We start from the raw sequence: 24,975 nt of genomic DNA on the forward strand, positions 1-24,975 counted from the left end.
TTAAGTGGTACGTCTGTCTTCCTACGAATCTGTACTGCTCTGTTTAGTGGTGCGTCTGTCTTCCTATGCATCTGTGTACTGCTCTGTTAAGTGGTGCGTCTGTCTTCCTATGTATCTGTACTGCTCTGTTAAGTGGTGCGTCTGTCTTCCTATGCATCTGTGTACTGCTCTGTTAAGTGGTGCGTCTGTCTTCCTATGTATCTGTACTGCTCTGTTAAGTGGTGCGTCTGTCTTCCTATATATATATGTGTGTGCTGCTCTGTTAAGTGGTGCGTCTGTCTTCCTATGCATCTGTGTACTGCTCTGTTTAGTGGTGCGTCTTCCTTCCTATGCATCTGTGTACTGCTCTGTTTAGTGGTGCGTCTGTCTTCCTATGCATCTGTGTACTGCTCTGTTTAGTGGTGCGTCTTCCTTCCTATGCATCTGTGTACTGCTCTGTTTAGAGGTGCGTCTGTCTTCCTATGCATCTGTGTACTGCTCTGTTTAGTGGTGCGTCTTCCTTCCTATATATTGTGTACTGCTGTTAAGTGGTGCGTCTGTCTTCCTATATATCTGTGTACTGCTCTGTTAAATAGTTGGCATATAACAGTACTGCAATCTCTTATCATTGCCTCTGACTTTTTATAACTACAATTGAGAGTTACGTACTCGTATTTATGTCGGAGTATATAACAGACAGCAATTGGTATCTTAGCTGTTGGAGACACATATACTACCAATACTCAAAAAGAAGCTAGTGGATGGAGTAGGTCCTAACTTGGAAAAGTTCTAGTTACTATTCCTATACACTTGAATACATGAGACAATGATTCTTTCATTTCATATTTATTTCATATATTAAATTGGTTATTCGTTTACTCTTTAAATTTATGATCATCTGATATTTTTACGCATTAAATGTTACCATAGTATTATTTGTATTAAGAACTTGTGATAAAAAGTTCTGACATGTAGATTTCAGTTATTCAGGGAATGTAAACTTTAGTAATAAGGTTTAAAAGACATGTTTGTTATGTTGTGTTATTATGTTATGTTATTATCATGTTGAATATAAAAACCATTTTTCAATCAGTTTCAGATTACGACTTTCTAATACCTATATTCAATTTTAATAAATTACTTGTTAATCTTTATCCTCCTTGTAACATAATAATATTCCAGTACAAATTAATTTAGAACGGTTACCTCATTTATCCAACATACTGTATAATCCATACAGTAATACAATTACTGAATTATTGAATTATATTCCAGTATAAAATAATGTAGAACGAGTCACTACATTTAACCAATATACTGTATAAACATACAATTGTAAACATCGCAACTGTTTATTGATTGTAACAACATACGATATGTAATATACTTTTAAATAATCACGTAATAACTGTCCAGTCCAAAAAGTCAATAAATACGTCCGAAAGGTCGAAATAAGGATATGTTTTTATTCCTTCCACAAACATTCGAAGAAAATTATAAAACATAATACGTTTATGACGCTAATTACACATTTATACGACATTTGAATAACAGAGTAAGCAAAACACAAATCAGAACAACGCCTGATTGCCATTTCAAGCATAAATTTGTTTTACAAACATGGGCTGTTTTTTCGGACTTAAAATTTTACAATTTCAAAAAGATACAAGAAATACGGCAAAATTTCAAACATATAGAGAAATAACAAGATATTAGTTAGTACCAAATAGTAAATGCCTTGGGTACTCTAATATGTATCCAGTACTTACTGAAAATAATATGTTTCCTCTTTTCATTTCGCACTTTTCTGATATTCTATAGTAATTTTACATCGGTTTGCCGTCTTAAGAAAAAAATGCAGCGTGAAGGATGAGTTTTGAAAATTCATTTGTACACAATTAATTCTAGTGATTTTCCTCAGTATGAGACACTTCACAATAAAAGGCAGCTGAAGGAAATTGATAACTCCACGTACCTTTTTGTTTTGCAATATAAAGAAAAAAATTGTAACGGGATTGTTTATTTTACATCTCATCCGTTAGTGAGGAAACTACCTACACCTTCCATCAGCCCAATCAAAATTTGTTAAGACAGTGGCATGAAACTACCACCACTCTTCTTAAAAGCAAAACCGTCCCATACCCAAAAGTAAAAATAAGTTACTTTCACATATTCACCAACATAACATATTGATCTCAAATTCAGAGGAGCTAAAGGAATCACATGTTACAAGCACCCTACCTGTAAATCTTTTCATGACTATAATCACAATTCAATTTCGGCTTACAGTATCCCCGTTGTCGCCCTTTCTCGCTTTAACCGCAAATGGTGGAAATTGAATTTTACTGTCAACATTTACGTTTTACGAATACCATCATTACACTGCATATTCCGTTACAATTCACATGGCTTTGAAAAATGTCCAGAACTCATACTTGCATAAAAGTATTATTTTTTTATAGCAACCTACGTTTTAATCTATTACACGTCTGGTTTGATACTAATGCATCTACAAAGCTATGAAACCTACAATGCTAGAACTGTAACAATAAGCAATTCACAAGCTGAATGGGCATTATATCCAGTAGCTTACTTGTTTGAACCCTTCACATCGGCAGGACCTCTGGAACCTGGACGCCTTGAGTAAGACACAGTCATTTTCCCTCGCCACTCATTTTGGAGCGTCGAAGACAGTCATGAGCTTTTTCCCTTCATTTAAGTATGCTCATTTGGATAAGTTCAGGAGTCATTATGATAGGTCTATTGAGTCTATAATTTTACACTGACAACCATTTACACGTAACTGGCCTACAATGCTGTGACAATACGATGCACATTTCAGGGCGTGACAAAAACAACACAATTAAACAATAAACAAGCGAAAACAAGACATACAAAAGGTAGCACAAAACACTATTCAACGTACAAACTACGGAAACTACGAACAGTGTTCAAAAGGGAACTCTCTTAAAAATTCACGACACAATCGACAAACACAAGACGTGTACCAAGGACTCCCAAAAGGAAACAAATGGTAATAAACATTCACTACGTTTAAAAACTAGAATTCACTAACAGTGCACAATAGAAAATCACAAAACGGAACGAGAACACGAAAAACAAGTGAGGGTATGTGGATGAAAGAGGAGTGACTCTAAGAGGCTCCACGCAGACTGAGCTGTGAGATTTGGCTTTGGCTATGAGGTTATATCTGTCCAGTAACACACAGGCGCACTCACACACGCGCAGGGAGTGGCACACACACTCAGATAATCTCTGTGTAACATTATACCCCTGTCATTGCTGCACTCACATGTCGGCGTGTTGTTGGTGTATGAAGGGACACAGATGGTTTTGTTGTCAACGATGACGAATGGATGGATGATAATGAATCTTTTGAGAGACCACCCACTAAATCGCTCTGCGCTAGATAAACAGTAGCCTCTGATGTGCGTTGTGATTGAACAACTGTGAGCGCTAAAACTGTTTACTGCTACCAATGACATCGTGTTTATTGTTGAAATTGAAATTCCTGATTAAAAGTTAGTCACAATATCTACCCGAAACTGAATGGATAACAGGATTTCGGACATTTGACATGGTTATAGGTTATAAAGGTTTATAGAAGTTAAAAGGTTATAGGTTATAACACAACGTTTCGAGGATTGGAATCTGCCCTCTTCGTCAGGTGGGGGAAGTATTAATACATACAAATATGGACATAAAGAATAAAAAGAAATAAAGAAGGGAAAGAAAAGGGCTCAAACATACCTAAAAGCTTGCTTGGAGTCCAGTCCAGGCGTTGTCACTGAATAGTATACAAGTCCCGAGCACAATCACAAAAACGAGGATCACAATCAAACAACACACCAACATAGGCTACTCACAAAAACGAGGATCACAATCAAACAACACACCAACATAGGCTACTCACAAAAACGAGGATCACAATCAAACAACACACCAACATAGGCTACTCACAAAAACGAGGATCACAATCAAACAACACACCAACATAGGCTACTCACAAAAACGAGGATCACAATCAAACAACACACCAACATAGGCTACTCACAAAAACGAGGATCACAATCAAACAACACACCAACATAGGCTACTCACAAAAACGAGGATCACAATCAAACAACACACCAACATAGGCTACTCACAAAAACGAGGATCACAATCAAACAACACACCAACATAGGCTACTCACAAAAACGAGGATCACAATCAAACAACACACCAACATAGGCTACTCACAAAAACGAGGATCACAATCAAACAACACACCAACATAGGCTACTCACAAAAACGAGGATCACAATCAAACAACACACCAACATAGGCTACTCACAAAAACGAGGATCACAATCAAACAACACACCAACATAGGCTACTCACAAAAACGAGGATCACAATCAAACAACACACCAACATAGGCTACTCACAAAAACGAGGATCACAATCAAACAACACACCAACATAGGCTACTCACAAAAACGAGGATCACAATCAAACAACACACCAACATAGGCTACAGTGCGATACTGAATACTCAATAAATTTCAGTAAATTCCTGTTCAGTGACAACACATGGACTGGACTGCAAGCTTAAGAGCATGTTTTAACCTTTTTATTTCCCTTATTTACTTTTTTTTATTCTTTATATTTGTATGTATTAATACCTCCCCACACTTGACGAAGAGGATAGATTCCAATCCTCGAAACGTTGTGTTATACCTTTTATAACCTACAACGATGGCAAATGTCCGAAATCCTGTTATCCTTTCAAACCTTCCATCGTCAATAACAAACTTTAAACAAAAATACCCGATCTGTAGTGAAGTCACTGTTGAATAGGACTATCGATTTCGACACTATAATATTCCATTAAAACCATTATTAATCAACAATTAACAATGCCAATTGTTCAATTATTTCCCAGTACGTATACAATCGCATTGTGAATACATACTTTGTCGGTGAAGCAAGTGAATATTATTTAGGCATCATCTGATTGATGTATCCTACACAACACAGACTTCTTACCATAACGTCCTCCAATAACGTTAAGTTTTAATTATCGTAATGTTAAATTATAAAAATAAGGACAGGTCAGCTTGTCTATTGGCTGGTGTTTAAGTTTAATGGTATTCCATTAAATCTAAACTGACAAAATTTATGTCTGTCATATTCTACTAGAGATTCCCCATTCTCTATCAGACTAATAGATCAATACTAGCAGGTCAATGACTCTATAATTTTTAGTTTTCTTTATGAATTGTGCCTATTATCTATTAATGTCTATTTAGAATATTTTTTATTCAAAGATTTGCAATCCAATAAAAGGGAAAAATTATATAAAGAAGATGTTTTCAAATTTTTGTAAAAATTCTTTGGTCACATATTCAATAATACTAACAATCTTAGTAACTGGACAGAAAAATATTAAAAAAGATAATTTTATTACTAAAATTGAAATGCATTTTAATATTCTAAACTAAACCTCCCATAAGAAAAATTACATTATGTTGGTCTACACACAACGTAGCTATGGTTGCAAGGGTTGATTCATTGTGAATTTTGAGTTTGCTCCAGTTCAGCTTCCTTTCATGGCAGCGTCTGAAATCAGACTGGACTCCTGGAATTTGGAGTCATTTTCGTCTTATGATATGATAACAAATTCGCCGATGAGGAAGCTCACATCGAACTCAGCATCGTTCCGACATCAAAGACGCCTAGATTAAAATATTCAGTATAATCCAAGTGAAGAGATATTTTCTTGTATGCAACAGTCAGAGTGGAGCAAACTCGACATTGGTTAATTTGGTTTACTTTTAGTAATTTTTCACAGTAATGTTGGATACACTCAAAATGTACCGTGACAATATTTTCCCATAACGTAAGTTTAAACTACGTGTATTACGCAACACTGATTTCAGTGAACAATTTCGATTTCACAAATCTGCAAGAGGTATGCAAACAAAAGTCAGCAGCTGCTTTTACACTCGGCTGGCAGCCCCAAGTTCAACCGTCTAGAAGGGTGGCGGGTTAACAAACCGAGTGTTATTTTGTTATTCCGTTTAACGGGCTTGATTTAACAGCACCGTTATGTTCTCAGTTTGATCAATTTATTTACAAAATGCTTTACAAAGAGATATTGAGAGAGTATGGTCTATTTGTGAGTAGAAGATGATCAATAATTAAACTAACTTTATTAATGATCACACGCACTTTATAAAATTTATTCATTCCTACAACTAAATACAAACAATTTATACTAGTAATAAAAAATAAATAAAACAACTTTTCCTGACCTTTTAAATATTTTATAATCATCAAATAAATAATACTGTATGCAAATTATACTGAGATAGATAGACCTAACAAGACTGAAATGTATATGTGTGATGAGATGATTTAATATCCAAAATAAATAGTAAAACTATTTCACATAATTTATTTTCCAAATATCTTACGAAACTAGGCGAATTTATCACATTCTTTTCTGAGATTAGCGAAGGCTTATCAGGTCTTCAGACCAGAGAGACGTCATGTCAACAGCTGATTTCCAAGAACTATCCGCGAACGCTGTTAGCTTATCAACTCGCCACATTAAAGAACGTTGAAGGAGCTCTGATAACGAAAGTACCAATAACAACTTGTGTACACGACCTTCGCTAGTATCATGCCAACTGATATAAAAATGAGGAATTTTGATAAACCGTCTACATCCTGGAAACTGTTTAACTATTTCTTTGCAACAATACAATTGTGCAGTACTTTATAAAACATTTGTTCTCGACAAAACTAGATCAAATTCTCTTTATTCATAACATCGTTCAAAAATATCCAACAAATTCCACTAATTAGTAAATAATAAGAATAGATTTGGAACTGTAAAATTTTCGAAACGTTCATACTCAGGGTTAAATTGTATTCAAAAAGGGGGTTGATGCTGGTTAAAATAGCTACCTCAAATTTTTTACGTTATATTTGAAGGAGAACAGAGAGCATAGACATTATTCGAACTTCATTTCTTGTTTAACAAACTTCACTAAAAGGATTGAAATGAGACTAAGCTGATAAGTAATTACTTAAAACATAAATTATAGTAAAACAAACATGTCATCAAAGGACAGCATGCGGTTTACTTACTGATAGGTAAAACAAACCAAGTTATCTCCGTGAGCAAGGTCTCTTACCTAAAACAGAACACGAAATTAAATAGAATCCAGTTATCTCTTGACATATTTAGAGCAACACGAGGCAACAGAAAAAGTCTTAAAATGTAAGCTACCTACTTAACTATTTGGAAGTCAAATTTAAAAATCCCTTACCCAATTTTCCTCTGCTGGAACTTTATTCGTATCCACCTTTCCCAATATGCGAAAACTGTGATTCACCAACACAGCGTAAATTAACTGTAGCACAATGGTCGTGACCTCAAAAATATATCCTATGGCACTCATCACTTTACAAACACGTTTATTCCTCCTCAAACCGGACGTACTGAATGGATTTCGGCAACGGGAGATACAAGGATCAGTAGCACACGACTTGGCAAGCCACCCCAGCCTACTTGGCCAACTAACGGAATGTTAAGTATCCTAGGGATGTTCATATGTAACTAGGTCGCTCTGGTGTCTTATGTATCCTATGGCACTTATCACTTCACAAACACGTTTGTTCCCCACACCGGACGTACTGAATGGATTCCGCCAACGGGAGATACAAGGATCAGTAGCACACCACTTGGCAAGCCACCCCAGCCTACTTGGCCAACTAACGGAATGTTAAGTATCCTAGGGATGTTCATATGTAACTAGGCCGCTCTGGTGTCATGTATCCTATGGCACTCATCACTTCACAAACATGTTTGTTCCCCACACCGGGCGTACTGAATGGATTCCGCCAACGGGAGATACAAGGATCAGTAGCACATCACTTGGCAAGCCACCCCAGCCTACTTGGCCAACTAACGGAATGTTAAGTATCCTAGGGATGTTCATATGTAACTAGGCCGCTCTGGTGTCTTATGTATCCTATGGCACTTATCACTTCACAAACACGTTTGTTCCCCACACCGGACGTACTGAATGGATTCCGCCAACGGGAGATACAAGGATCAGTAGCACATCACTTGGCAAGCCACCCCAGCCTACTTGGCCAACTAACGGAATGTTAAGTATCCTAGGGATGTTCATATGTAACTAGGCCGCTCTGGTGTCTTATGTATCCTATGGCACTTATCACTTCACAAACACGTTTGTTCCCCACACCGAACGTACTGAATGGATTTCCGCCAACGGGAGATATAAGGATCAGTAGCACATCACTTGGCAAGCCACCCCAGCCTACTTGGCCAACTAACGGAATGTTAAGTATCCTAGGGATGTTCATATGTAACTAGGCCGCTCTGGTGTCTTATGTATCCTATGGCACTCATCACTTCACAAACACGTTTGTTCCCCACACCGGGCGTACTGAATGGATTCGCCAACGGGAGATACAAGGATCAGTAGCACATCACTTGGCAAGCCACCCCAGCCTACTTGGCCAACTAACGGAATGTTAAGTATCCTAGGGATGTTCATATGTAACTAGGTCCACTCTGGTGTCTTATGTATCCTATGGCACTTATCACTTCACAAACACGTTTGTTCCCCACACCGGACGTATTGAATGGATTCCGCAAACGGGAGATACAAGGATCAGTAGCACATCACTTGGCAAGCCACCCCAGCCTACTTGGCCAACTAACGGAATGTTAAGTATCCTAGGGATGTTCATATGAGACTAGGCCGCTCTGGTGTCATGTATCTTATGGCACTCATCACTTTACAAACCCGTATATTCCCCACACCGGACGTACTAGGTGTATTCCGCCAACGGGAGATATAAGGATCAGTAGCACACCACATGGCAAGCCACCCCAGCCTACTTGGCCAACTAACGGAATGTTAAGTATCCTAGGGATGTTCATATGTAACTAGGCCGCTCTGGTGTCTTATGTTCGGAATATGGCCGCTAAATTTAATAATATTTCCCCATAATGTAGATTGTGAGAGTATACACGTCACAGAAATGTGTGTGAATGCAAAATAATATTGATGGACGAATTAAAACTGAACTCAAATTAAATTAACATTTGTTCGCTATTACAAAGTGTAATACGTTTCACAATCTTAGGGTAATTCTTTAAAGGATTACAAAATCCTATACACTGACAAAATACGAGCGATTCTCTTACAAAATTAAAGGAATGGTGATGAACAATTTTCGGAAGCGGAACTGTTCATGGAAACTCCAAATGTGATCCTTCTCTTAAATATAAGGCCTAATCTAAAATAAAAACATTCTTTTACCTGTATCTTACTCGTATAGAGTATTTGGTTTTGTAAGGATACCGAACTCCAATATTCAATATGATAAAGTCAATATAATACGTCCTCAATTCAGTATTATACTAACTAATATTATTAATGCCAAGCAATATGAAAGACTCCATCGAGTTCCATAGTGTATGTGATGTAAATATAAGGTATGTCGTCCACATAGAAATGGACAGGATCTAATACTTCCTGGCTTAAATATTTATAGACAACAAAAGGTTACTGTTTTATAAGCTAAAAATATAGCTGGAGCTCCTGATTTAAAAAGAACATTTTTTAAATGTATTTTACTCTAATGCATACACATTTAATTATGTATAAGAGAAGAAATACGACAGAGAACCATTATAAAGCAAATATAACTTTCCTATGTATTTTGCTTGTTGCGCAATAGATTAATTCAATGCCGATAAAGATATTAATTATGAGGTGCGCTATTTTCCTCGTTCTCAGATTAAATATTATCATTTACGTAAAACGAGAAAGCGTTATGTTTACACATTCGAATGTCTTATATTTCAAGGAAAACTCTTTTTGTGTCTTTCATTCTTCTAATCGAAATAACTGAAGTTAAACGTTCTGTGTAATGAAGATAACTAAAGCAATCGGAAAAAATTCAAATTCAATCCAACTAATGATACTCGTAATCACATAATTTTAAATATATTCAAGTCATCGTTGCCATCGTTAATATTGCGAACTTATTTTTGCAACGTTTCCATGACTATAATATCGAAAAGGCGTTAACGTTCGGCTTAGCGTTAGCGAAGCCCTTCACTCTGGCTGGATAAATTCACATCATTTTGTCCACACGACATCTCGAAAACAAACTAACCTATACATTTGAAATTTTGAATGATGCTTTATTTCTACATAGACCCTGTGTTCGATGATTGTGCATGTCACTACACGTTATTTGGCTGGGCGTTAGAAAATATATTTACATTGGTCTTGTGAATGATCATGATGGCAACGGAAAAAGCAGAATAAGCTAATCTATAAACACATTGAGTCCAATCATATAATATTTAAAAATCTTAAATATTAACATAATATGTAACCTAACTGCCGCAACAAATGCAACATCATGCGTGTTGACGTTTAGTCATAAAGTAAAAAGAAAAATAATAGAGGTGTTAAAAGTCTGTGACACGATTCGATTTCGGTGTACTCTTGTGGAATTTGGCTGAGCGTCATTGAAGGCTAATACTCAGAGGGCTACCGCAATTTCCCTTATGACTACTGATGGATGTCAACATTTTTTTTCTGTATGATTGTCTTTCCGCAATAGATCTCGAGAATTAAATATAGACTTGAAATTTTGCATGGAAACTCAGCAACGTGTTGTTAATCATGTTAATTATACAAAACACCATTTGTGTAACATTAACGATATCAAATATCCGAAAACGTGTTAGCCCTTTAAAGTGAAATTCGCCATTGTATTATTGGCGGTGGTAAATACAATATATTTAACATGACTAATCGCTAAATCATTAATGTTAAAAATCACTTATTATATTCATTACACACAAACACACAGTACACAAAGATAGACAATCGCGTAGAACCTTACACCAAAGTGAAGCATAGTAAACATAAGTCTCTCAATAACATATACCAATTAATTATGAAGTAACTATTAGTCTTCTATCTACATGTTTTTTCGATATTCTGAATCTAAAACATACCTTCCTAATTGAAATTTTTGTTTGTCCCGTATGTAAACAGAAACATCTATAATAAAACGTTATTTTAAAATTAAAACCTCTATTCTATATTCACGCCTTTGTACTGACTGTTATTTTTTTTTATTGTAATGGAAAAATATACGTTTTAATCATGGAAAGTACAAAAAAATGCAACACACATCCCGAGGCAATGGCCTTATTAAATTTTCCATTAGTAATAAAATTAAGTAAAAATAAGTTACCGCATCGTAGCTATAAAAGTTCTAATCCATTAACACTCAAGTCGGTAGAATAGAAGACCATCTAAGGGCCACTGAACTTTTGAAGAGTATCTGTGAGTGCTGATAAAGTTGTTACAGAAAATCGACAATCCAAATACATGAGAGTGTTGGAGGAATGTGTTGTCGGCCAATTGTAGATAACGACACTCCTCACACGTTCAGACATCGTTGGTGTGTGAAGTGTGATACTACTGCAGATACGGTGGAATGGCTGCCAGTGGATTAAGGGAGGAAGCACTGAGAGGGGGCGGGGGTGAAAGTATCGCAGACGGAGTTCGTGACTACAATCTAATCCGGAATTTGATGGTTCGATTATACTGGAAATATAATCTTCGGATGCACGTGCGTCGCTGTTGTAGCTACAATTGCGCTCGAGATTGGAATTGAAATTGGCAAGCTCTTCGCTACTTTGTATAAACCTACAGCTGATCGCCTTCTTCATTAGAGAAACCGGTCCCCGTCCCGTCGTTGGATCGCTCCAAGCTAAACAGTTCAATTGAGTTCTGACAATTACAAAAACTGATTAAACGCAGTACTAGACTTTCGTCCCAACACGGCCTGTAATCATTTAAAAAATTAAAAATAAAGATGTCTTATTTTACCAGGCGAAGTTAGGGCTAAGAAGCCCTCTATAACACTTAACCTGGGGACCAACGGTTTAAAGGTGACTTCTGAACCACCACCACCAATGGCCGGGCAGGCGGGCTGCTTGCAAGGACAGGATCGCTCAGCAGTTATCTACCCAAGCAGCAGCTACGCTCAACGTTGCTTGATCTGGTATCTTGCGATAACCGTTGTACCCGCTACACTGCGCCATTACAAATATAATTTGAAGCTCAACAGCATTTATGATTTTAATTATAATTGTTCCTCTATTCACGTGCCATTTTGAATGAGGAAATTCTAACTTGTAATATTAAGTAGAAAGCTTCTAGGAAGTAAGTATTTATTTGACATCAATTATGATTATCAATTAACGTTTAAAAGCCACGCTTCGGTACACGTGCTTTTTGAGGTAGAGGCAATTACTAGAAAATACTTAGAATTCATTTCATGTTTTTAACGGTTTAAAGAGATAAACTGTAAGGAAATCCACAAACCTTAACGACTTTCTACAAATTAACGCACTACACGTTTCTAGACTGTTTCATTTTCCTCCTGTTTTTAACACAGTATAGTAGGGACGTTTATTACATTTCCAGAGGAGTTTATGAGGCGTGTGCTTATGAGCGAGGATAGTTTAAAATGCTTTTGTAGGTTTACAGCGCTAAGTTGAATTATTAAATACATATAAGTATGCTAGTACATCACTTCCTAGTTGACAGATGATTGATTTTACTTCATAAAAATACCAACTGGGTACAGCATAAGCTGGGAAAAATTATGCAACCCAAATAGCACAATAAAACAACGCTGTAAATGTCATCGAGACCTATAACAGTTTTTAGACAAGGGTTTTTATGTAAATCAGAATTTTTGTATTAATGGTTTAATTCGTTCACAGAAATTATGCGTTGTGGTATAATTGAGCTCCAGATTACCATGCTTCGTCGGTGAACTTTTGTAAAAAATACCACATATAAACGAGTCTTCTTACCCCAGTCTACAAAACAATGTTTCAGGAATGTTTTGGGCAGTCTGTAGAAGGTTCTGGTAAGCATTACAACTACAGGTTCTTGTGGTTTGCTCTGCTCAAGGGTCTGTGTCCGTTAGACGACCGACACATAAATAGTTACTGGGGCAAGGGCAGACCACCACACTCAGGGTAGACCGCAGGACGCTGCCGCCTCGCCTCGCGCTTACAGACAAACAATGTCCGGTGCCCTGCCCACAGTTCCCAGGTTAGCCGCTGCAACAAGCCTCTAATGTGGTCAACAGGCTCTAATTGCCCCCACTTTCTCCCCGCTTCCGACCCCACACTGGCGGATATCGGCGAAAGCGACGCCGGTACAGGAATCTGGAACGGCCGTGTGAAATTATACCCGACGTTCTTCACGGGGAGTTCGTATCAGCGAAATCCCTAACCTCCAAATATTAAAGAATGCAAGCTATATTTATAGAGTGTGAAACTTAGCATATCTAAAATCACAAGAGATTATACATTTTACTATATCAAAAAATAAAAAATGGTGGTCTCATTTTTTATACTATTTATAATAAGGACCTTCTCATAATACCAGATATCAATGGGAATTAATACTCTTATACGAGTATAATAATATGCAATAGTGCGGTTAGTGCCGATAAATAACCAGGACAGATCAAAGGCAAGATTATAACTTTCTCTAATATTATCCTGAACACTGATAAAACCAGAGAGCCTTTAGGAAAATGGTGATCTTAGAACATCTTACGGTTACAGATAAGGGATCGAACTATTTTTTCATGGTCCAGTTCCAAGAGTACACAGTTCTAATAATACCAGAGAGCCTTCTGGAACATGATTTCAGAATATCTTAGACGTTATACATATTGGAACTAACTACTTTTTCACTGTCCAGTTCAAAGATTGCACAATATTCTTAAAACACCAGAGAGCCTTCTGGAACGTGATCTCAGAATATCTTAGAGGTTATACATATTGGAACGAACTACTTTTTCACTGTCCAGTTCAAAGATTGCACAATATTCTTAAAACACCAGAGAGCCTTCTGGAACGTGATCTCAGAATATCTTAGAGGTTATACATATTGGAACTAACTACTTTTTCACTGTCCAGTTCAAAGATTGCACAATATTCTTAAAACACCAGAGAGCCTTCTGGAACGTGATCTCAGAATATCTTAGAGGTTATACATATTGGAACTAACTACTTTTTCACTGTCCAGTTCAAAGATTGCACAATATTCTTAAAACACCAGAGAGCCTTCTGGAACGTGATCTCAGAATATCTTAGAGGTTATACATATTGGAACTAACTACTTTTTCACTGTCCAGTTCAAAGATTGCACAAAATTCTTAAAACACCAGAGAGCCTTCTGGAACGTGATCTCAGAATATCTTAGAGGTTATACATATTGGAACTAACTACTTTTTCACTGTCCAGTTCAAAGATTGCACAATATTCTTAAAACACCAGAGAGCCTTCTGGAACGTGATCTCAGAATATCTTAGAGGTTATACATATTGGAACTAACTACTTTTTCACTGTCCAGTTCAAAGATTGCACAATATTCTTAAAACACCAGAGAGCCTTCTGGAACGTGATCTCAGAATATCTTAGAGGTTATACATATTGGAACTAACTACTTTTTCACTGTCCAGTTCAAAGATTGCACAATATTCTTAAAACACCAGAGAGCCTTCTGGAACGTGATCTCAGAATATCTTAGAGGTTATACATATTGGAACGAACTACTTTTTCACTGTCCAGTTCAAAGATTGCACAATATTCTTAAAACACCAGAGAGCCTTCTGGAACGTGATCTCAGAATATCTTAGAGGTTATACATATTGGAACTAACTACTTTTTCATTGTCCAGTTCAAAGATTGCACAATATTCTTAAAACACCAGAGAGCCTTCTGGAACGTGATCTCAGAATATCTTAGAGGTTATACATATTGGAACTAACTACTTTTTCACTGTCCAGTTCAAAGATTGCACAATATTCTTAAAACACCAGAGAGCCTTCTGGAACGTGATCTCAGAATATCTTAGAGGTTATACATATTGGAACTAACTACTTTTTCATTGTCCAGTTCAAAGATTGCACAATATTCTTAAAACACCAGAGAGCCTTCTGGAACGTGATCTCAGAATATCTTAGAGGTTATACATATTGGAACGAACTACTTTTTCACTGTCCAGTTCAAAGATTGCACAATATTCTTAAAACACCAGAGAGCCTTCTGGAACGTGATCTCAGAATATCTTAGAGGTTATACATATTGGAACTAACTACTTTTTCACTGTCCAGTTCAAAGATTGCACAATATTCTTAAAACACCAGAGAGCCTTCTGGAACGTGATCTCAGAATATCTTAGAGGTTATACATATTGGAACTAACTACTTTTTCACTGTCCAGTTCAAAGATTGCACAATATTCTTAAAACACCAGAGAGCCTTCTGGAACGTGATCTCAGAATATCTTAGAGGTTATACATATTGGAACTAACTACTTTTTCACTGTCCAGTTCAAAGATTGCACAATATTCTTAAAACACCAGAGAGCCTTCTGGAACGTGATCTCAGAATATCTTAGAGGTTATACATATTGGAACTAACTACTTTTTCACTGTCCAGTTCAAAGATTGCACAATATTCTTAAAACACCAGAGAGCCTTCTGGAACGTGATCTCAGAATATCTTAGAGGTTATACATATTGGAACTAACTACTTTTTCACTGTCCAGTTCAAAGATTGCACAATATTCTTAAAACACCAGAGAGCCTTCTGGAACGTGATCTCAGAATATCTTAGAGGTTATACATATTGGAACTAACTACTTTTTCACTGTCCAGTTCAAAGATTGCACAATATTCTTAAAACACCAGAGAGCCTTCTGGAACGTGATCTCAGAATATCTTAGAGGTTATACATATTGGAACTAACTACTTTTTCACTGTCCAGTTCAAAGATTGCACAATATTCTTAAAACACCAGAGAGCCTTCTGGAACGTGATCTCAGAATATCTTAGACGTTATACATATTGGAACTAACTACTTTTTCACTGTCCAGTTCAAAGATTGCACAATATTCTTAAAACACCAGAGAGCCTTCTGGAACGTGATCTCAGAATATCTTAGAGGTTATACATATTGGAACTAACTACTTTTTCATTGTCCAGTTCAAAGATTGCACAATATTCTTAAAACACCAGAGAGCCTTCTGGAACGTGATCTCAGAATATCTTAGAGGTTATACGTACGGTATAGGAACGAACTATTTTCCATGATCCAGTCGCAAGACTGCTAGGTGCTGATAATAGTATCTGTGATTTTATCATTTTCAGTGCAGACTCAGACATCTCTGCGGAAGAACGGCGCTTACTTCTGATGAGGCTTGTCAGGATTGGTGTTGCATATGTTTATTTCACGTACTCCAACGGTTTATTGTTACAGTGTTACAGTTTACTTGTAATTCATTATTATTTTTACCATTATTTAAATTTTAATGGTGGAAATCCTCGCATTTAATTTGTATATAGCTGTTATTTATTATTATTTCTTCAGGGTTCATTTATATTCTTTTTGTTCAAAATGTAAGAACATAGTACAATACCTGCATAACAGTCTTAAATATAATTTTTTTTTTTATATCGATTTAATCCTAAAATACTGGAATATAAAATATATCTTATGAATGTTTATTTATTTTAGCGATTTAATTTTTAAGAGGTTAGCTTCAAATTCGATCGGAGTTTCGTAATGTATCCAAAAGTATTTTTATTTAACAATTATTTAGTGTCGGCCAAAATATCGCACTTTAATTTGAAGTCAGACTCTCAATATTTGATTTGCAAATTCTTTTAATACTTTCCCCTTGTTGCGTGTTTTCACTTTGCTATAACACTTAAACACTTTTAACAAAACAAACCACACGTAGCGTTGGAGCTTAATCACAGTATATTGGATGCGCTGTGAAGGACTCTCCGCTAAAAATGAGGAATCCCTGTGGAATACCAAGAGCGCACGAAACAACTCAACTATAGGTTTACTTATCAATATTGTCTTTATTTTAGATCTGAATAAATGAAATGATTGATAACGTTCTCTATAATATTTTAAGAAAAAAAAATATTATTATATTTATCAGAATTACAGTACGGGTTCCAAACAAAACAGTGTAACTAACTACACGTTTCTAGTAAAACTTGATTATTTCTGCTAAAACTACGTGAGATTTTAATCTACCATGTCTCTTATTACGCTTTTGATTTAATAACTGATACACTTCATTTCAGTGATCTCCAAACTACGGTTCCCGGCAAAATCTGGCCCTCGAGATGGTTTCAACCACCCAACAGCCAAAAATTGATTTCTTGCAATAGCAGAGCGACGATGGGTTTCAGGACTGTGAGTGACGTTTATGGACCATCTAGGATGATTGAATTATTGAATTAGTTAGAGCTTATCTTTTACATAATATTTCCAATAGTAGTTCTTGTACTACATAATTGGATCATAATATTAATCTATACCCCAGAAGATAGGAAGGGGGGGGATATGCAAGGTTCGAGCTTGCTTCCTTGAAATTCAGTTTCTCGCTCTATTTAAAAAAACATCTTTCGTTCACCACGATATGGTGAAATATTGGTGTCGTAGCCGTAGAAAAGGAAAAGTCTATCAGACCATTAGATTAGATGACGAATTCGCCAAAATGTTGCGACTGTTTTGTACAGAACGAACCGGACAGCGTGAAGCAAGGAGAGGTAAGGATTGACAGTCAGCAACTTGACACCCCCACTTTCCATACACAGTCTTCCCCTTCCCCTCTCGTGGCTCAACTAATTACAGACCGTTCCACAGGAGAAACGTCACTGATCGTCTTCACGTTTGGCATGGACTGGCCCACGTGCTCTCATGAGGAGTGTAGAGGAAAGGAAACTTTATAGATGTGCTAGACATTGTTCTAACTAGGTGGCTCGGTCTACACCACGAGTAAGTTGTTAGCTCCAAAAAGCCCATGGTCTAACCTAGCTTTACTATATCAGTATCATGATCAGAGTTAGCGAAGCTAAAAGATGCTTCTGCAGTTTTAGCTTGTGGTTTGTTCGTAACGCTTATTTCAGTTATGCCTTAGTCCAAAAATATAACATTTGATAAGCAGTATTGCGTGTTTAATGATTAGTGGGATTTCGACTACTTTGAGGTTGGAAACATTATTCAGTTCTTATTTGTGAAGAAAAACAATTTGTGATTTAATAGTGGACATTATAAAACTACTCAATGTAAAAGCAAATATGTGCAAAGTCCCGAGCCAAAAAGTTACAGCCTTTGAAAGAGTCCATGAAATCTCGACGCGACGTCACATTATTACAAAGAGTAAACACCAAAACGTGGCAGCAACTTGCAAAATATGTCACACATCAGGTAAGGCTAGCAAAAATGTTTCGTGAGGCGAGTTATGTCGTCAATACCAGCAAATAATTCATTCGCTTAGCTTGTGCCCAAATATGGATATGGGCTCTGATTGAAATTAGTCAGTTCAAAGGCGTCTGCATAAGTGAAATGGCATTTAATTGGGTCAATGGATGTATCCGATTCGGCTCAAGTTCTTTTTTAGTAGTGTTCTCTTTACTTAATTTAAGCACAATACGTTTATTTATATTATCTTTAAATAAAAAGTATGTTAAAAGGTCTTGGACCACCTGCCTCGAAAAATCCTTCCTTTTGGCCTTCACGAAAAAATTTGGAGGCCCCTGTAATATATCAATCAACCCAGTGTCGAGCAAACTTAAGTACAGTCGAATACCTCTTCAACTTACTACCAAATTCATTTTTCAAAACTGTCTAAATCATGTAATTAATTTTAATTGTAATAACAATAAACTAAAATCTTGCTAAAAATTAATACTAAAAATCTTAAATACAACATAAAGAAATGGGATTAGAATTTTATAACCGGCCGTTATCATTAATTCAGAATCGGCGGGCATGTTTTTTTACTTGCAGCAACCCTTTCAGTCATCAACAAGGGATATTATTTATGTGCTTACCAATAGTGGTTGTTGTCTGAGGTAATACAGGTAGTACGAGAAACAACTATTTATTATCTACATCAAATAGAGGTAATGTTAACTGCAGCAGCACAGAATGTTATGGCAGTAAAGGGCCTGGTGCGCGCACAGTGTGGCAGTTACAGCAGTTGGCCACACATAATTGTGGTGGTAAATCTCTACATGGCCTCCACAATAACTTCCATGTTCCGAGCTTGTGGCATTGACATCCAATCTACTTTGTAATTCTTTCTCAAGCCTACTTTGAGACAATAGTCTTTTCTTTAGGGTCATTTGTACACTTTACGACCAGCTGTCAAAAATTGTTAGCAACATTATTAGCGTTATACAGTCTGGAAACACACACCACTTTGCATATAGTGAAATTTATAGAGGAAAATACATAGAAAGAAATTAATCATCAGCCACAATATGGTTTCTGTGGAAGTTAAACTTTAAACTTAAAATATATCAAAGTTTAAAAAATAATGAACGGCACTTTTTTCACGTCATAATTATGGCTTTAATTGGGTATATCAATGAAGTGAAATGAAAATTCTCTTTATTTTTTCAGGCGAAGTTAGGACTACATAGTCCTTTCTTACACTTAACCTGATTACCTGACCACCCTGACCTTCCTTTCTTGACCTGATTTTTTTGTTTAGTCAATGGTTATACCATGCGAATAAACAAGTAAACCAGCCTCCAAGATAGAAACCAACTATTCGTATGGCTAAAAAAGGCGATTTACAGATGTGTTTTCCTTGCTTGACGGTGACACATATAAGTATGGGCTATAAAATGTGGATTTGAAAATTTTACCATTTTAGCTTTTAAATGTTTCGGTATCCCTCCACTTCTAGCTCAATTAAATCTAAAGCGATAGACGACTTGATTACGATCAATTAAATTCTCTCTATAAACTTAACGAATAATTATGTTGTATCCGTATACAAAGAGAATAGGACTTTACCTCTCCAACAATAAGTAAGGATCTTATCTCTCAAACAGTAAGTACACCATTTTAATAGTTACGTAGTTATGAAGCTGATTTTAAGCCGACATCACGTTTTGAAATTTTCACGTGTCATGTGGGGTCTTGATCGATTTTTAAATGCTTTTAAATTAACTGAGACCACATCAAGAATATACAGACACTGTATATATGCTTATTTTAATTTATTCATAATTAACAAATAGAATTTTCGTTCATAAAGAAAACAATGATGTTTTCCGAATTACTTTTTCCTGCTTGTGATTTGAAGTGGTTCCAGAATTTCTCCATTTCTCTCTCGATGAGGTTTCCTTCACCTAAATGGTAAATCTGTGCACAGTAGAACAGAATAACTCAAATTCAGGGATTAAGTTTATTTTTGCGACTTTACTTTTGTAGTACCCGACAATTTGTGATCGTAATGATCACAAGGTATCTTATGTGTACGTTCAATGTCTTAGGAATTCATGTATTCTTGTAAATTTTTATGATGTTTAAAACTAAAAAATGTGAAATGCCGTCCTTGGTAGCTAAGTGAACGTCTCAGCTTATTACCTCAGGGATCCGGGTTCGAACCTGGGGTTGAGCACAGCGTTTTGGCTAGTTTTTATTATCAAATCAGCCCAGGCAGAAGTAATGTGAAACACTGCTCCAGGTAAAGCTTCAGACGATACGTACACAAATGTGTTATTTTCAATAGCCTGATTCTATTGTGTCATCTGGGAATTTTGGAATAAATACCTGCAACTTTTACTTTAAGGAGGTTCTTTCTGCGTCATTGGTGTTTTAGCTTAATATAAAGGGTGTTCATTTGGAAACTTCAAACTCGTATTAAAAGTCATACTTTTAGCCCAAGTATCAAAAGTCTGTAAACTGGAGTGTACAGTACTAATTGGGGAAACAAAACAATATGTCCAAAATGGGAGTGCTCACCCCATACCTCCCTGAACTCAAAGCCAAAATTATGAAATGGCAACTAATTAATACCTTGTGCCACCTCCAAATGATGCTTATAAAAAATGCTGTATTTTAGTACAAAAAATTTAAACCGGCCAAGCCGTTTCGTATCAGCAGCCAATAATGTAATTTCTTACACAAGAATTATTAGTGTACAAACTACAGTAATACTGCTAAAACACAACACCATTACTTATTGAATGCAATGTTATTGCCAAAAAGCAAAAGTTTCGTGTAATATTAACGTAATTACTAATTTCGCTATCAGTATTTGATACTTGGGCTAAGTCTTTTAATACGAGTTTGAAGTTTTCAAATGAACACTCTGTATAAACGTTTTTAATGAAAAATCGTTCAAGGCCATGTTTAGAACTTCCCGGAAATCGAACCCGTGATCTCTAGCTAGAGTCGCAGCTTTACCCTTACGCCACGGTAAAGGTCAAGGAAGACTTTATCATTTTCTGCTTATTGGTAACTTATCAGCGATTACAATAACTGAAACAGATTTTGCTGGGCAAGCCAAACCAGTAGACGTAGTTTCAAACTAGGGTGACTTTAAGACTGTCCTTATCCTTGCACCTGAGTACCCAGACGTGGATGATCCTGGGACAACATCCTGCGCCGGGCAAGCGACCTGCGGTCCTGCGCGGCTCAGCAACAGTGCGGGTAATCGTGTGAGACCTCCTCACGCCTCTCACGACCGCTCCTCCACTCCTCTCCTCCTCCTCAAGCGGAAAATTATTCACTAATGCCGAGAACGGGACCTGAGAATACCAGTGCACACTGGACTCGGCAGGCTACACCACTGGCCACCACGGTCCCCTACCGTCTGTCATCACTGTCAGCAACGTAAACTGACACGAGAAACAAGAACCATATTATACACATTGCGTACCTGTTGATTCGCTTAGCTTTATTTCAACTACCAGCGTCTGAAGTCTGACACTACCACTGACTTGACTCCTGGAATCCGCCAGAGTGCATATCCGTCTAAACAGATCAAAAAATGCCAACGACGCAGACGTCCAAATCAATCTCTTCGCACCGTTTCGACATTAAGGACACTACAAAAGAGATATGTCTGGTTCAACCACCAGCCATGCAGTCTAATCATGATGAAGAATAGTCCTCTCTGTACACCTGATAACATATTTGACTTGTTACTGTAAAAACGTATTATGAATAAGGCCTATGGGGCCTATGTCCCACACCTTTGTAGAAACTGTAGGCTTCCTGGAGTGAAACCCATTGGGTGTCTCACCGTCTCTCATAACACGAAACACCACCATTACATAAACTTTCCATCACTATAACACCCGCACCGATAACCATGATAAATATACAGGATTTTCCAATACCCACATCGCTGTCCACCATTCTCCTCATACAACCCATCACAACTGTAAATACGGCGCCAGTGCCACGGCTTTCATCGTTGATTCTCGGTGTGTTATCCTCCGACCGCAGCACCCGCGCCCCGTGCACAATAAAACGTGAGTCTGCTATGGATCCGAGAAAAAGTGTAACATTTATGGTGGGGTTGATGAAGAGGATATGGATGGCGTCGACACTGTCCGAGAGTCGAAAGTAATCAATTCAATAATTACCTAGAGGATTTGTGAGGGTGCTTTTAATATTCTTACTATCCACTTGATAAACAATGCAGTAAAATTCAGGGAATACTTAAGTTAACGAAAGTTAAAATCTCCTCTCCCAGCTCTTTGGCTCTCCATATACAAGACGTTCATTCGATTGCCAAACAATCTTCATTGGTTGAAAACTTTTTAATTTAAACCGTGATTTCACAATGTTAGCTGTTAGTTACACAGGGCGGGTCGTAACTGACTCAGTAGAGTACGCAGATAGAGCAGTCGCGCACGACGCAGTGCTTCCAAACACGCTTCGTACTGCGTGCTGCGCAGTATGTTGTTAGTTAAGTCGCGCACGACGCAGTGCTTCCAAACACGCTGAGCACTGCGTGTTGCGCAGTATGTTGTTAGTTCAGTCGCGCACGACGCAGTGCTTCCAAACACGCTGAGCACTGCGTGTTGCGCAGTATGTTGATAGTTCAGTCGCGCACGACGCAGTGCTTCCAAACACGCTGAGCACTGCGTGTTGCGCAGTATGTTGTTAGTTCAGTCGCGCACGACGCAGTGCTTCCAAACACGCTGAGCACTGCATGTTGCGCAGTATGTTGTTAGTTCAGTCGCGCACGACGCAGTGCTTCCAAACACGCTGAGCACTACGTGTTGCGTAGTATGTTGTTAGTTCAGTGGAGCACGACGCAGTGCTTCCAAACACGCTGCGCACTGCGTGTTGCGCAGTATGTTGTTAGTTCAGTCGCGCACGACGCAGTGCTCCCAAACACGCTGAGCACTACGTGTTGCGTAGTATGTTGTTAGTTCAGTGGAGCACGACGCAGTGCTTCCAAACACGCTGAGCACTGCGTGCTGCGCAGTATGTTGTTAGTTCAGTCGCGCACGACGCAGTGCTTCCAAACACGCTGAGCACTACGTGTTGCGTAGTATGTTGTTAGTTCAGTCGCGCACGACGCAGTGCTTCCAAACACGCTGAGCACTACGTGTTGCGCAGTCGCGCACGAAGCAGTGCTCCCAACACGCTGAGCTCTGCGTGTTGCGTAGTATGTTGTTAGTTCAGTCGCGCACGACGCAGTGCTCCCAAACTACTATGCAGTTGCGTTGCGTAGTATGCAGTTAGTCGCTGCTATAAAAACGGTCTCATTTGTTTTTAAAAGAAACCGCGAAGCACGAAACACACAACCTAAACAAGCCCAGTCGAGTAAATAAAACCTTGCGAATACCAACCAATACACTGTTTATCAACACGACTCACCTAATAAAGTATTTATTTTTCATTTGACAATATTAATTCACTGAATATATTGTAGCGATATTAAGACAGAAAATGTTATAGTGAGATATGTGTCTGTGCACAATTACGAAGTCACTAGGAAGCACTAGTATGGAAACAAACGTTGATCAAACTGGAAGCACAGAGATTCACTCCGACCTGGTTGAATTTCATTGGTGCTGAATAGACTCTGTGTACCTGTTGCATATTGCAAGGCGGTTTGCAAGTCTAATTGCGGGGTAGCGGTGATACACGATATCGCAGCACTCCGATGCTGTTTGTACGTCTCCCGACCCGGCCACTCAGACAGGATGAGTCTTCCTGCTGCGGTGCGGCAACAAACAAACAGGTGATATCAACTTCCTGTTCCGCACACCCAGACTAGGTCAGCACCACAGAGAAACTCGTATTACACACAGACCACAGGCGCAATAATTGCAGATTTTGTGCTGCGGCGGATTTCAACACATTATTATAAAACTCGTCTGTAAAGTACAGTACTCATTAATCTCTCTAAAAACTACAGTATGAGAAGTTTGAAGTGAAGCATTTGACTTAAATAATCTTTTAGAAGCCATTACACTTAGGTGAGGGGAGGGGGTGAACAAACAAAAATAAAGAACAGAAAAAAACAGAAGAGAAAGAAAATGGTTCAAACGTACCCGAAAGCCGCTTGGAACCAAACACTGCATACGATGCAAGTCCCGAGCACAAGACATAAATACGAGAAGCAGCTTTCTGGTTTGTTTGAATCCTTTTCTTTCCTTTTTTTCTTATTTCTGTTCTTTATTTTTGTAACTATTATTACCACCCCGCCCAACCTGATGAAGATGATAGATTCCAATCCTCGAAACGTTGTGTTATACCTTTTGTAACATATAACGATGGCAAATGTCGGAAATCCTGGTATCATTTTAATTTCTTAAATCATTTATATTTATATAATATACAGCCAGTATGTAAATGAAAGGCCAATTATGTAATCTGGCATGTACTCAGATTATGTATATTTTTAGCAGTCTAGATAGAATTCACTGTATTTTATAATTAAACACATTGTTACGTGTGATAAATTTAACTATTCTATTGTAATTAATAGCAGTTTGAAATTCAGGCTTTATAACAGTTTTGGAGGAGGGGGAA

General features: G+C 37.5%; 1 protein-coding gene across 5 annotated transcripts in view; it reads right to left on the reverse strand.

Moving 5' to 3' along the window:
• LOC124356737 (apoptosis-stimulating of p53 protein 1) overlaps nt 1–24,975 on the reverse strand; it is an 879,319-nt gene that overhangs the window by 392,100 nt on the left and 462,244 nt on the right. Inside the window, exon 1 of one of the 5 annotated variants that reach the window (XM_046807923.1) lies at nt 2,573–2,751. The exons of the other annotated variants lie outside the window; for them this stretch is intronic. The gene's annotated coding sequence lies outside the window, so the exon portion shown is untranslated. Of the gene's footprint in view, nt 1–2,572; nt 2,752–24,975 lie in introns of those variants that run through there. 5 annotated transcript variants of the gene reach the window in all.

Source organism: Homalodisca vitripennis, chromosome 3, assembly GCF_021130785.1.
Source record: "Homalodisca vitripennis isolate AUS2020 chromosome 3, UT_GWSS_2.1, whole genome shotgun sequence".
In the NCBI taxonomy this organism is placed as follows: Eukaryota; Metazoa; Arthropoda; class Insecta; order Hemiptera; family Cicadellidae; genus Homalodisca; species Homalodisca vitripennis.